The following is a 14,168-nucleotide window of genomic DNA, read 5'->3' on the forward strand; positions in this document are numbered from 1 at the left end:
ATGTGAACACTTTAATCATTAAATTACTTGTAATTGTTGAATTTAATTTAAAATTTGATATATATATATATATTTAATCATTGTTATCGTTAATACATAATATATAAAATATATAAAAATAAAAGAAAATTAATTATATAAATAATGAATATGCATAAAGAAACTCTACAAATTAATTTTTTAATAATTATTTGAAATTTTTAAATAGAAAAATAAGGGGACAATAATTTTAAATTTTAATATATAAGTATATATTATAAAATAATTAATAAAAATATAATTATTGATATATATATATATAATTATTTATTAAGATTAATAAAATTTAAATTAAGAAAAAGAGTTAAAATAATAGTATATATAATAAATATGAAAAAATAGTATAAAATATATTTTAATAAAAATAAAAAATTATTTAAAAATTAATTTAATAAATATGTAGACTAATAAGTTAAAAATAATAATAATTTTTTTTTTATTTTATCTCTTTTAACTTAATTTTTTTAGTTAGAGACTCTTCATATCATCTTATTTAATTTTCTTAACCTATTTGTTTGATTAGCGGATTAACAGTTTTGTTAATTCGATCGATTTTGTCTAATAAAATGACTGTGCTGTGACAATTTAGAGTGAAAAAAATAATATATAAGAATAATTTAGTCTTAAATATTTAAAAACATTTGTTTTTATTAATTTGAATAAAAAGAATTTTTGGAAAACTAATAAAATCCAAAACCTCAAACTAGGTCTTAGGTCTAGAACTCCAATAAATTTTATATTGGGAAGATTGTCAATTTTATTTATGAGATTGGACAAATATGTCAAATTTATTGTTAAAGTTGTAAATTTTTATCTATGTATATAAACTTGACAAAAAGTGTCAAATTTATTCTTTCCACGTTACATGCCATTGCTATGTGATATTCACTTATTTTTTTATGTGATTATTTTTATAACTCAATTTATCATTTCAAACATTTCCCTCTCCTAAATCTCAAAAATCTCTCTTCCAAATTTTACAAAACTCTTATTTCTCCAGCACTACTTCTGGTTATCATCAAAATTGAACAAAATAAGTTAAAAATTAGCTAACAACTAATTAAACTTTAACTAACTTCATTATTCAGATCAAATTAAGCTAGATCCATCTTAATTAATTTGCTCCAAGCTTACCATCTCACCGACTGTCTTCGGCAATGGACCCATTAGCTCACATCAAACACAGTCAAATTCTTCAAAAACTCAATTTCCCATGGTATACAAAATCTTAGCCTTGTTTATGAAAATAATCTTATTCAAATTAGACATATTGCTTATAATAGTCAGAAGACATCACTAAATTTATTATCAGCAAAACGATAACGAAACCGACGAGTTAGCGAAATTATCAAGCAATTCGAACTGTAACGTATTGTGATGGATGAAAATATCGACCAAATCCTTGTTAAATAACTCCCGTGGAGCACTACCTTCGAATCCAATGAACCAGAAATCCACAAACTTTAGAGCTGGTAACCGGAGAACTACTCGAGGGAATTTGCCGGCGAAATGGTTATTACTCAGATCCAGTTCAAACAAAAGCTTCATATTCTTGAACCGTGTGTGGAACAGTGTCGTAGAAACGATTGGAGTTAATATTAAAGAATGCAAGATCTGTAAGTAATCTAAGATCGTTCCGGTAGATAACCGACAATGTCCATAGTTGAGATCGATATGTCCATAGTTGGAGGCGGTACAAAATATACATATGTTGGCTGTGAGATTGAGAGGATATGAGAGAATGGAGAATAAAAGCGGTAACCTGGTCGAAAGGTGAAGCTTGCACAGGAACACGTCCATTTGGTTTTAGAACTGCCGTGCACGGTGAAAGAATAAAGAGCTTGAAGAGGGTTAAATTTTTTATTTAGTTTTATTTTATGAGTACGTTTGAAATGATAAATTTGAGTTATAAAAAATAAGTGAATATGACATGGTATTGCCATGTCCCTAAAAATTTAACGGCGTTAAATAATTCTGTTAAGAAGAATAAATTTAACATTTTTTGTCAACTTTATATACATAGATAAAATTTTACAACTTTAATAATAAATTTGACACCTTCATCCAACTTTGTAAATAAAATTGACATTCTTCCCATTTAATATTCTTTTAGTTGTACTTTAACCCATCATTTTCAACACTAGAGCCTTAGGTCTAAATAGGATCATATAGAATATCCAACACAAATAACTCATGGACCCATCTATTTTTCCACTTATAAATAAATCAGACCAAACTTACGATCAAACAAATATGAATATCTCATGTTATCCAACTCAAACCCTATTTATAACTCAGCTGAGGCATAAACACATCTTCCTAACTTTAACCATGTCTCAAAAGCAATGTTCCTAACTATTTTGGACCAACCCATCATGTATAAATATGATCCTCGTAATTTTGATGTATTAGGTCAATCAACAATTTTATTTTTAACTACTTTTAACTATTAAGTATTGTAAAAAATTATAATTAAGTCAACCTAGGGATAAACAAGTGCATAGTTTTAAGAAACGCGGTCGGACCGCAAAACAGGTTTATAATCGTGTTGGTTTATGACTTTAATACGCGCACCTTTTGAACCGGACAAAATCCGGTTCGACCTAACGATTCGGACGAAAAAATATCCCAAAATTCCCGGTTGGAAAGGTTAGCCCAATTATATTCCATTTCTCTCTCCAACACCTAAATTTCAATATAATTCTTCTTGAGGGTGTCTATCCAATTCTTATACCTTCAGTCTTCCCATCTTCATTGCCTCCATCAACTACACTGCGTAAAAAATGACTAGATTAAAAGACGTGCATTTATTGTATTGGTTCCTTCGATCACGATCGAAACCTGAGGTTCGAGAAACATACCGTAGAGGAGACACGACGAGGAGAGTCCAGCGGAGGTATGTAGTCAACCGCCTCGACAAATCCACCATCGCAATAGGGGCAAACATTAGCGATGTCAGACTACCTAACGAATCTAGTGCACCTATAGCACGAACCTAAAGAATCTAGTGTACCTATAGCACTAGTAGGACACCATGGAAGAGTTGGGTCTCTTTGTCTAGAAAACACAGATCTAAAAAGTGAAACATGTTAGAAAGTAGTTTTGGTGGGTAGAGTCTGTGTTGAATGAGAGGTGTGTATAGAGAAGAGGAAAGAGAAAGTAGTGACACATGCGTGTAGAGTACCCTAAAATCCGGTTCGACCAGTGGTTCATCCGGTTGAACTTGTCGAATCAGAATTCATCGAAACAATCGGTTTGATCACCAGAACGGTTTTTAAAACTATGTCAAAGTGTCCTTAACTTTTTCTATAATCCCCAATAATCAACTCTATTGTTTTTTGGCATCTCTCAACAATCCAATATCAAAGAATGATATGTTGATGTGTATATCCATGACCCATTACAATACTCTTATTAATTACTATTTGAAAATAAGGCGAGTTCAAGACAGTAAATGGAATTCTAGCATCATAATACCACACTGCCCAAGCTAAATCAGTGTCATGTCATCTTTCCATACTTTGTAATGCAATTTTAATATTTGGTTGAGAATAATCAGACACACCATGTTTGAAAAACTTTGTCAACACCTCTTTTCTTTGAAAATGGCATTGGCATTGTAACTTCTTCACTATCAAAACTCTCTAAATTTTGAGGCTTCTCTTTCAACTTTTTGAAATTATCAGAATTTATGTCTATAAGTTTTTCCCGTACTTCACTTGAAACTTATTTGTATTTCGCAACATCTCATTTTATTCCCATTAATTGTTGCTTGAACCGAGAAATCTCTCCACCAGAAATACTTTTTCACAAAATGTGCATTGAATTGATCTCTTGCCATATGCTCGAGTAGAATTGCATATTCCCATGCTGCATCTGACTTGGATATAAAATTTGGAATAACGCTTGATTGTGTTGTTGGAGTTTTCAGCTTCTGAGTTAGACATTACTAATAACTATCACCTATCAACAATTAAACAAACAAACAAATCAATAAATAATTAATAAATATTAAAGATTTGAAAAACAGCTAAAGAATGCTAAATCAAACAAATATTTAATTGTGTTGTTGGAATTTGGATGAATACTAAATCAAACAAATATTATTTTTATATAATCTTTGATTAGTTTGATTAACAAAATTGACTAAAATTTTCTCTAGAAAGTCTAAAATAAAAACAATAATTTTACTAGGTTCATTATATAATACATACATGTTATACATAATTAGTAACTCATTCCCTTCTTCATTCTCACTCATTACCTTTCTAATCTCATCAATATCGTATACTCTCTCTACTTACAGTTACTTTATACTTTTCTTCATCTCCAATATGAGTTACCCTTTTAACTCCAACCCTAAACCCAATTCCAACACATCCACAATTCTCTTCCCCGATTATTAATTATATATCATACATACAGAACTCACTCTACCAGTATCAAAATACTAATTAATAGGATAATAGAAAACATGATAAATTTACGGAGAACCTGAGTTCCAACTGAAGAAGAGCTATAGATCTGAAAAAAGCACGCACTGCATAGAGAGAGGAAGAGATTATAGATCTGAGGAGTTAAGGATGATAAATTTGGACTGTAGATCAGAGGAGTTAAGGTAGATATTATGAAACCGTAGATCTAAATAGATATTAGAAAAAATGATTTACGTCTCTTTATTCTTTCTTTCTTACTGATAACTGAACTTGCGGTGGGTTTGGTGTTGCTGTAGAAAAGAAAAGTGTAAAAAAGAAAAGCTTATGTTTGTGTATTATTAAGATATAGGCATAGCCTATTTATACTTACAATATTTAATTGAAAATGAAATAAATAATGGAATAAAATCTAATCTAATCAAATAAAGTCAAATAAGGGAATGTTCTAAGTATATCCCAAAATACACTTTAGCATATTTTCTATGATAAAATCCTTAGATTGATATTATTTAGGGCATGATTTATTGGGCTTAACGAGATTATCCAACAAATCGCCCTTTAATCTCGTTATACCGCTTTAACTTGCTTGACACCGAGCTTCAAACGCATCTCGATGAACTTGTTTCTCCCTAACGTCTTTGTTAAGATATCAACTATCTAACCATTAGTGCCATCGTGGTCAATGTCCATCTTGCTTGCTTTAATGCACTATCGGATGTAACGAAACTTCATGTCAATGTGTACTCCTCTCATGATGAACTTGATTCTTGTAGAGAGCATTGGATGACTTGTTGTCAACCAATAATTTGAATTTCAATTCTTTACACCCAACTAGCTTGCCGATAAAACGACTAAGACAGACACCTTGACATGCCGCTACATTGATGCGATGTACTCGACATCACATGAAGATAAAGCAACAATCTTCTACTTATGCAAAGTCCAAGTCAAAATACTACTTTCGATAAAGAAAACTATCCCAGAGGTGCGGTCGTCAACATCACTAGTGAGATCACTATCGTTGTAGCCTACTAATGTAGCTTTACCTCCTCCTAACTTATAACAACACCCATAACTCAGCGTACCTTGTACGTATCGAAGTATCTGCTTGATCGTAGCCCAATGTTGAGAATTTGGTGCCTCCATGTATCGACTAACTATGCCCACTACGTGAGCAATATCAAACCGTGTGTTTACTAGGTAGCGAAGACTACCAGTTACACTCTGATACCTTGTTACATCCACAATCGTACTCTCGTCATTCTTGCTGAGACGGAGTCGATGCTCCATTGGATTGACACGAGTTACAGACTTACAGTCATACATGCCAACTTTCTCCAATATCTTTGCAGCATATTCTTTTCAACACAATGTAATTTCACCGTTGTTTTGACATACTTCGATTCCTAAATAGTAACTTAGAAGTCTGAGATTGCATTTTAAATATTCCTACATCCGTGTCTTGAACTTGATGATGTTTTGTACACTTTTTCCCGTAATAATCAAGTCATCCACATTGACACCCACCAACAAGAAAGATTGAGCATCGCCTCTTCTATAGACGACATGCTTGAGCGGGTTTCTTGTGAAACTAAGTGAAGTAAGGGAGACGTCCAATTTGGAGTACCATGCTTGTGGTGTTTGTCGGAGCCCATATAATTCCTTACACAACTTAAGAACTTTACGTTCATTCTTGGAATTGATGAACCTAGGTGGTTGTTCTACATAGACCTCCTCTACGTGATCACCATTCAAGAATGCTGACTTAATATCCATGTGGTATACTTTCCACTTGCTTTGTGTAGTGAGTGCGAGTAACAGACGTATTATTTCTATTCTTGCTACTAGAAAAAAAGTTTCCTAGAAATCCACCCCTTGGCGCTACAAATATCCTTTTGCGACGAGTCTTGCCTTGTGCTTCACGATATTGTCGTCGGGGTCTTTTTTTAACATTGAACACCCATTTGAGCCCAATGGCTCGATGACCAGTTGGAAGTGACACAAGCTCTCAGGTCTTGTTCTCAAGAATCGAATTCATCTTTTCCTCCATGGAACTATTCCAAAACACATTGGAAAGTGTCTACACTTTTAGGCACCTCAACCGCCAAAAAATAGAATCCACTTACTTCGACATTAACGACCTCATCAGTAGGATTATAGATGTCTTCAACCCTTCGGTAATGTCGAGGTTTTGAGTTGGTGTTACGGGCATCATCATGTGTTGGCGATATGACCCACTAGTTTTTCCTCAGACTAAGCATAGGAGTTTGTGGCTCTAGTTCCTGTGTACTAGATCAGGCGTCGAAACAATAGTCTTTGTGGGATAGACCATAATGAATATAGCTGGTGTTGTTTCCATTTTCATGCTATCAGTTATCTCCCAATTCTAGACACGATGTTCTTTGAAAATAACATCTCTAATCACATATAATTGTTTCCCTATTGGATCATACACCCGATAGGCTTTCGCTCCCTCTTTGTAGCACACTAGTACCCCAGCGTCGAGCGATCTACAATCTTGTGAATGCAAGGATCGTGATTCTTCACATGTGCTACGCAGTCAAAAGTGCTCAAATGGTGTACGTTAGGCTTCCTCTTGTTCCAAGTCTCGTAAGGCGTCATGCCTTCAACACTCCTTATCGATGCACGGTTAGGAGATATACAACCCTCTTTACTGCCTCTCCCTAGAACATACCCGATACTTTCATTAACTTCATAAGAAAATGTCATATCTCTAATACTATCTAGTTATGCCTCTCTACGACGTAATTTTGTTGTGGTGAGTAGGAAGTTGTAGTGTTGTGCTTAATATTGTTATCCTCGCAAAATTATACAAATGCATTAGAATTGAACTCGCCTCCTTGATCGGATCGAAATGCGAGCAATTTGCACTCGCATTATGCCTCTATTGTCACTTTGATCTTATTGAAGTAGCACAACGCTTCATCATTTGTTTTGAGTACCTCAAACCACATATATCAACTAAAGTCTTCGACTACAAGCAAAATATAATATTTCCCACCTCCGGTTGCTGGTGTGATTGGGCCACACAGATCGATGTGAACTAACTATAGCGGGCGTTGTGCTCGATATGTAGTGGTTTATAGAAACGGAGTCCTGTGTTGTTTTCCGAGCGCACAACCATCACAAAAATTCTCCACGTGCTCGATTTTTGGAATATCACGCACTAACCCCTTGAGCGAGAAATTTCGAAGAGCACTGAAATGCAAATGACTGAAGTGTGCATGCCACAATCATGTGATATCATCCTTTTGAGCCAATAGACTTACTAGTGTTGCGAGATTCAGTTTCAATGTGTAGATTTGACTACGTGTTCGCTGAACCCGAACGAGTATTTTGAATGAGTGATGAGAGATACAAATATCCCATTTTTTATGACGATCTTGCATCCATTTTCGTCAATTTTACCAAGTGAGAGGAGATTACTCTTTAGGCTTGAGATATAAAACACATTAGATAGATTACGATGGTCGTTAGTGACACATTCAATCATCACCATGCCCTTTCTACATATATTTACCACATAATTTTCGTTGAACCGTACTTTACCATTTACAGTTTCGTCAAGCGTTGCGAACACCTTCTTGTGACCCGTCATGTGACTACTAGCTACGGTGTCCATGTACCACACACCGTTAGTGGTATCCTTGGGTACAACTTTTTCTTCATTTAAAAATACTTCTTGTACATCGTCGTCAGCTGATGTTGTGGTACAGATTTGTGCCATCAATAACATCGGACTTTCATCTGCCTCGGAGTTTGCTTCTACGAGATTCGCTTGCTCTTGTTGTTCCCAGTCTCGCTTCGCCTTGTGACACTCCTTGGCCTAATGACCAGGGATTTATTTTTTTTTCACCGTTTTCACCTTTTTATTTTCGCTATTTAATGAGCCTTTGCCTTGCTCACATTGTTGTTTCCAAGACTGTCATTTCTCTTCTCTGAGTAGTAGTTGCTCACTATAAGATCTAACATCATCGAGTTCTCTGTGCTCCTCTACAACTAGGAACCGACTAGTGAGTTCCTTGATGTATAACATTTTCAGATCGATGAGTGACTCAATCACCATCACCATCGTCATCTGCTTGTATGCACACAACACACTACGAAGGAATTTGAGCATTACCTTGTGCTCGGACACTAGATCGCCCAACACCTCGATCTTGTTGACGATCGTTGTAAGTTGAATGCCAAAAACCTCCACCCCCTCTCTATCTTTAAACGCGAGGTTTTCAAACTTTGTCCGCCGTGTTTGTGCTTTGGCTTATCAGACACGTTCAACTCCGACCCGCATGATTTTTAGTGTGTCACATGCTTCCTTGGCCGTCTTTTTTCTTCCAAGGGTTTGGATCAACTCTAGCATCACTACTCAAAGAAATAACGACATAGCCCGTCGATCTTCACGAAGACCTCCCAGACCATTTTCAACGTCATCCCACAAGCCTTGCCCTTGTAGATGTACATTCGTTAGGATCGGTCAATTTGCGTAGTTAGTACGCGTGAGAGGCGTGAAGTGCATCACCCTTCGTTCTCCCAGCCTCTATTCATCACATTTTTTTCCTTTTCCTATCATTGTTGAAACAGATCGAACACCATACAACTCATATGCCATTTGTTGTTGTATAAAATAAAAATAGTAGTCATAAGAGAAAAGTTTTTGATTGTATATTATTAAGCTCTAGGCAAAGCCTATTTATATTTACAATATTGAATTGAAAAAAATAAATAACAAAATAAAATCTAATTTAATTCAGTAATGACAAGAAAAGTGGTGATGAACAGAGGCTAAGAGAACGAAGAGGTATGCACTTCAAGCCTCTTATGCGTACTAACTACGCAGATTGGGCGATCCTAATGTAGGTGCATCAGCAAACACAAGGTTTGTGGGATGTCGTTATAAATGGTCTAGGAGGTCTTCGTGAAGATCGACGTGCTATGTCATTACTTCTCTAGGAAATGCCGCCAGAGTTGATCCAAACCCTTGGAATAAAAAAGATGGCCATTAAAGCAGGGGACACACTAAAAATCATGTGGTTCATTGTTGAACGTGTCCGAGAAGCCAAAACACAAACACGACAGACGAAGTTTGAAAACCTTGCGTTTAAAGAAAAGGTTATACCCAAGGATACCACTAACAACGTGTGGTACCTGGACACTAGAGCTAGTAGTCACATGACAGGTAACAAGAAGGTGTTCACAACGCTTGACGAAACTATAAAGAGTAAACTACGGTTCGACGACAATCCTGTGGTAAATATATGCGGAAAGGGCATAGTGATGATTGAATGTGTCACTAACGACCATTGGATTCTATCTGATGTGTTTTATATCTCAAGACTAAAGAGTAATCTCTTGTCACTTGGTCAATTTGACAAAAATGGCTGCAAGATCATCATAAAAAATGGGGTACTTTGCATCTTTGATCACTTACGCAAAATACTCGCTCGAGTTTAGCGAACACGTAATTGACTTTACATGTTGAAACTGAGCGAGTATTTTGCGTGGGTGATCAGAGATGGAAAGTACCCCATTTTCGATGATTATCTTGCAGCCATTTTTGTCAAGTTCACCAAGTGAGAGGAGATTACTCTTTAGGCTTGGGATATATAACACATCATATAGAATCCGATGATCGCTAGTGACACATTCAATCATCACCATGTCCTTTCCGCATATATTACCACATAATTGTCGTCGAACTGTAATTTACCCTTTACAGTTTCGTCAAACGTTGTGAACACTTTCTTATCACCCGTCATGTGACTACTGGCTCCGGTGTCCAGATACTACACGCCGTTAGTGGTATCATTGGGTACATCCTTTTCCTTAAACGCGAGGTTCAAACTTTGTCTATTGTGTTTGCGCTTGTATAAGATGCATTGCGCTTGTAGATGCACCTTCATTAGGGTCGCCCAATTCGCATAGTTAGTACGCGTGAGAGGCGTGAAGTGTATCACCACTTCGTTCTCCCAGCCTCTGTTCATCACCTTTTTTCTTTTTCTTGCAATCGTTGAAACAGATCGAATACCGTACAACTCTGATATCACTTGTTGTTGCGGAAAAGAAAAGTATAGTGAAAAGAGAAAGTTTTTTATTGTGTATTATTAAGCTTTAGACATAGCCTATTTATATAGTTACAATACTGAATTGAAAATAAAATAAATAACGGAATAAATCTAATCTAATCAAATAAAGTTAAATAAGAGAATTTTCTCAAAATATGCTTTAGCATATTTTCTAAGATAAAATTTTGGGTTGATATTATTTAGGGCCTAATTTATTGGGCTTAACGAGATTATCCAACATTTAGCATCTCTGATGTCGCCATTTAGGCATGTTGTGCCCATATTCATCTCTCTTTTCTTTCTTTCTTACAAAATAGATCTGAGTTGAGTAGAGCTTCTAGAGGAAGAGAATAATCATTTATAATGTAACCTTTCGAACCGAAAATATCCGGTTTGATTTTTCGGTTAAACTGTCCGGTCGGACCAGATTTTAATCGGTTCGAAAGGTAACCGTATTGAAGACAAAATTCGGACCGCTCAATCAACCGTTTCGCGGTCGGACCGATTGGACCGTCGATCGTATTTTAAAACTATGATTTTTACTCTATTTAATACATTTGGCAAAGTGTCCATAACATTTCTTTTTAAGTAGACTAAATCAAGTGTAAACGCGACTGTTATAATTTTAACCAGGACCACTGCCTGACTCGACCTGGTCCTGACTCGGGCTTACCCCATTCATAAGGGCAACAACTGTAAATTTATGGTCTAATGGACACACATGCATAAACTCGACTTTCCTAATTCTACTTGGACGGACTAAAAACCCGGTAGACAGGTGACCCGATCTCCTAATTTATTTTTTCTTTTCTAATTTAATTTCTAATTTAATTATTTAATTCTAAAAAAAAAATAAAAAGTCAGAAACCCACATTTATTCACTACCGTCAATAATTTTTCCTTTATTTTCTTTATACCAATCTCATTTTTTTTCAAATTCAACCATCTCTAATTTTTAATCTGCCCTGAACGGACCCACTAGACATAATCACGGTGTTACCTAATCATGACGGAAGGTCCCCTTAAGAATAATTGAATTCATGGTGTTCCTAATTATACTGAGACGGTCCCATTATGCGTTCATAATATTTTTTTATATGCAAGACTCAAACAAGTATAAAACTATAAATGCCACAATCATAATTTTATCGAATCGACTGACTCAAATGTATTTTACAATTATGTCATGTGTTTTATTAGTTATTCACTTTGTTTGGTTGTATTTTGTATGTTTGTTTTTGTTGTTATAATCGCAAATACGAGTGATCATTTAATTAAATTCAAATTTGTAACCCTGTTGTTAAACATAGTTAAAAGGATGAATGAAATGAATTTAACCTGTTTTTACCAAAATGTTGTATATATATGGTTTATTTCACGTCAAATACATACCCTCAGCCTCTTTTATTGAGAAGAAACTATACAGAAAATAGAGAAAAAGATAAATCAAGAAAATCGAAAAAAAAAAGGGAACAAGAAGCTTATGAAGAAAAGTTATGTCTAAAGATGGAGTGAGGTATCAACTTCAGAGATTTGATCAGAACTTGGAGTAGAGACGTTAACCATGGCGGAATCATAATCAAGCCACCGGGCAGTTAACCGTTGCCTCCTTTTCACATCTTCTTCGCGATTCAATTCGTGCTCATATGACATAGTCACCTTTCTTTGTCTCGGTGAAGTGTTGTTCATCATCATCCCAAGAGACAAAGTTGAAGAAGAGGAAGAAGAAGATTTTCTCGAGTTAGAATTACAAGTTGAATCACCAATCCTCTCTCTCGCCTCCCTCTTCTTCTTCTCCCTCACTCTCTCCAACTGCCTGAACCTTTCTTGAAGAAGAGCTATGGAGGAACCAACAACCATGATAGAATCATGGTCATCAACATCTCCATGATCATGCCTACCCATTATAAGTTGGTCTTCAATCTTTATCAATGGCTATTCATTGAAGCATGTAGTACAGACATATATACAGAGAGAAAAGAGAAGAATAAATATCTAGAATGAAAGAATCGGCGTCTAAGGAAGATGAAAACGAGAAGAAGAAGTCGAAGATAGAGATCTAATCCATGGGGCAAAGCGATGAAGGCAAAAGGACTTTGTTAGATAAACTCCAAACAGCAAAAATGGACAGTAGCATTTGGAATAATGTATTCTAAAGAATAAATGGTTAGTTGATGCGTCGGCTTTCTATCATAATTATAATAATAATATTCAAAACATAGAAAACAAAAGAGCTGTCTGTCATTAGCTTTCTTTCTGGGAAGAAGAGCTAATCAGACCTGGCCTGGTTTTACACCATTACTGTTTCGATTCTGTCATCTCTCCTTTGTTTCTTATCATCTTCAACATCTTCCCCTGTTTTCTTTATTCAAAATTCAATTTATTCTTTTATATAATTCCTAAACATCTGCATTCGATTTGATTTGATTGAATTCCATTGCCGAAGCTCCTCCTCCTCCTCCTCCTCCTGATAATGCCACCAAAACAAAACAAACAGAATGCATGTAAATATGAGTTACATATTGGCTTCAACAAGTTATTATATGAGAATTCAACTTAGAGTGGATCTCATTGTAGGTTTCAACAAGTAAATATATAGATCAATGAGTTTCACATTATTTGGGGCGACAACTTACTAGAAATCCACTTTTGACGAAGAAGAGATCTTCCCACGTTATTTATGAGATTAATGCAAAAAATAAAAGACTTAAGTCTTGTCTAATAGACCAAATATGTTGGGTTCAATTTCCACTAAAAATGTCTTAAGTTGAAGTGAAGATCGTAAATTAAAAAAGAAAAACACTAAAGAAGACCAGCTCCACAATGATATAAATTCTTTCGAGAACCTGGAATTCTTTCAACTTATAACAAATGATGCCCATGACCTGGTATGCTAATGAGTGGTTTGGGTTTTTTCACAGTAGATGCGACTTTCGCTCGCATTTGTACTCTAATGGTTGGTTTGGTTTAAAAAAGAAAACTCACTTTTCAAAACTAAAGTAGTGATGTCTAAATAAAGTAGTGATATTAGACATGATAATAATTGGGTAACTAACTTTTTATGTCAAGAGCCAGAAAATGCAATAAAAGATGAATTAATGCCAAATCAAGTCAAAAGTAAAGCAAACTCATTATCTATGTTCATGAATCACTAACTTTATTTTTTGGGTGAAAATAACAGAGGTAACCAAGGTAAAAAGTCAATAAGGTAGTACAGATGTGACTCATTTTGTATCATGTCATAATATATAAAGATTGTTATCAAGTATTGACAAAATGAACTATTGAGAAGGCACTGAGAATTTTACCTGAAATAATCCCCTTTTTCAGTACTGCAGCGGCGATACACCAATAGAAACGCTTTGTCGATTGCAACCGTTTTCCTTTGGTATGACCAGCGTATTCGGGCGAACTTGCACAACAACCCAATGCCATGACCCAACTACAATCTTCGATCAGCATTGAGAATCTGAGACCTTGGGATAATACACCCCTGACATCTGAACTACCCGGGTTGGGTCAATTGCAGCAATTCTACATCAGGATTCAACGACAAGGGACCACATCAAACTGCAGACATAAGAATCAAATATATTTTTCTATCAACCCA

At 35.2% G+C, this 14,168-nt stretch overlaps 1 long non-coding RNA gene across 1 annotated transcript; it reads right to left on the reverse strand.

Annotated features, from left to right (window-relative positions):
* Positions 1-11,947: 11,947 nt before the first annotated feature.
* On the reverse strand, positions 11,948-14,123 carry LOC124910231. Its single transcript, XR_007096399.1, has 2 exons — positions 13,867-14,123; positions 11,948-13,016 (listed from the first exon to the last, which is right to left on the reverse strand). It is a non-coding gene; the product is annotated as an uncharacterized LOC124910231 (long non-coding RNA).
* Positions 14,124-14,168: the final 45 nt, after the last annotated feature.

The sequence above is a fragment of the Impatiens glandulifera genome, chromosome 7 (assembly GCF_907164915.1).
Source record: "Impatiens glandulifera chromosome 7, dImpGla2.1, whole genome shotgun sequence".
Classification (NCBI taxonomy): domain Eukaryota; kingdom Viridiplantae; phylum Streptophyta; class Magnoliopsida; order Ericales; family Balsaminaceae; genus Impatiens; species Impatiens glandulifera.